The following is a 1,946-nucleotide window of genomic DNA, read 5'->3' as shown; positions in this document are numbered from 1 at the left end:
TTTCAGTTTTTCACCATTGAGAATAATGTTTGCTGTGGGTTTGTCGTATATGGTCCTTATTATGTGGATGGCCAAGAGGCATATGAAAAGCTGCTCAACATCACTAATTATTAGAGAAATGCAAATCAAAACTACAATGAAGTGTTACCTCACACGGGTTAGAATGGGCATCATCAGAAAATTTACAAACAACAAATGCTGGAGAGGGTGTGGAGAAAAGGGAACCCTCTTGCACTGCTGGTGGGAATGTAAGTTGATACAGCCACTATGGAGAACAGTATGGAGGGTCCTTAAAAAACTAAAAACGGAATTACCATATGACCCAGCAATCCCACTACTGGGGATTTCTCTGATACCCAGAGAAAACCATAATTCAAAAAGACACATGCACCCCAATGTTCACTGCAGCACTATTTACAATAGCTAGGTCATGGAAGCAACCTAAATGCCCACAGACAGATGAATGGATAAAGAAGATATGGTACATACACACAATGGAATATTACTCAGCCATAAAAAGGAACGATATTGGGTCATTTGTAGAGACATGGATGGACCAAGAGACTGTCATACAGAGTGAAGTAAGTCAGAGATAGAAAAACAAATATCATATATTAATGCATATATATGGAATCTAGAAAAATGGTACAGAAGAACTAGTTAGCAAGGCAGAAATAGAGACACAGATGCAGAGAACAAACGTATGGACACCAAGGGGAGAAAGCGGGGGTGGGGTGGTGGGATGAATTGGGTGATTGGGATTGATATATATACACTAATATGTATAAAATAGATAACTAATAAGAACCTGCTGCATAAAAAAAAAATAAATTAAATTAAAAAAAATAAAAAACAGGATATATATGCATTAATATGTATAAAATAGATAACTAATAAGAACCTGCTGCATAAAAAAAAAATTAATTAAATTAAAAAAAATAAAAAACAGGCGGCTTCTTCTGGTGAGGCGAAGGTGCAGCTGTGTAAGTTGAAGGACACCAGCTGTGGAGTCTGTGCGTTTTGGATGATTGAAATCATGGCAGGCCCAGAAACTGATGCCCAGTTCCAATTCACTGGTATCAAAAAATATTTCAACGCTTATACTGTTACAGGGAGAATGAATTGTGTACTGGGCACATAAGAAGGTATTGCTTTGATAGTCTTATACTTTAAGTTAAGGTCTAAAAAAACTCCAGCTGTGAAAGCAACATAAATGGACTCTAAACTGTACCTCATCTGTTATGTTCCCCTGCCTGAAGAAGCTAATGTCAACTCATCATGTGATGCTCAATTTGTACAATAAATTATGAACCTGGAAAAAAAAATAAAACAGTTAGTTGCTCAGTTAGTACAAATGGAAAACAGCTAACACTTTTTTCCAGGCCACACTCTTCCAGTGGATATCCATACCCAGACACAGAGCAGCAGCCCTGCTTACAAGCAATGAGCAGGTGGCCTCCAGCGGACCTCCAGAAATGGTCCACAGATGAGGAGCTGTTTCCTCCTGCTCTTGAAGATTAGAGGTTTATGAGTTGATCTGTGGCTGTAGACACTTCCCTGGGCCCTTAACTTGCATACTTAAAGCTGAGTCTTCATAACCCAAAAGTAAGAGCAAGGACAATCTCTCATTTACCCTCCACCTGGGACACTGGTCAGCCATGTGTACATACCTCACTATCTGTCGTGTTCCCCAAAGCTCTGTGGTTAAGAAACTGAGCTGTAGACAGAATCTGGTTCTATCACTTCCTGTCACTACGATATCGAGCAAGTTACTTAAACCTCTCTGTGCCTCCATCTCTTCACCTGTTAAGTGTGAATAATAATAGACATCTATTTCATGAGTTGTTACAAGGATTAAATGAGATCTGCATTGAAGTTGCTTGTAATAGCATCTGGAATATTGTAAGCCCTCAATAAATATGAGCTAATATTATTACTACTATAGC

At 38.6% G+C, this 1,946-nt stretch overlaps 1 pseudogene; it reads left to right on the top strand.

The window, feature by feature from the left end:
- Positions 1 to 1,036: 1,036 nt before the first annotated feature.
- Positions 1,037 to 1,213, top strand: LOC112061922 (ATP synthase membrane subunit K, mitochondrial-like; annotated as a pseudogene).
- The last annotated feature ends 733 nt before the right edge of the window (positions 1,214 to 1,946 follow it).

The sequence above is a fragment of the Physeter macrocephalus genome, chromosome 2 (assembly GCF_002837175.3).
Source record: "Physeter macrocephalus isolate SW-GA chromosome 2, ASM283717v5, whole genome shotgun sequence".
NCBI lineage: Eukaryota > Metazoa > Chordata > Mammalia > Artiodactyla > Physeteridae > Physeter > Physeter macrocephalus.
The sequence above is the reverse complement of the archived record's forward strand: the minus strand, read 5'-3'. Positions and strand labels throughout refer to the sequence as shown.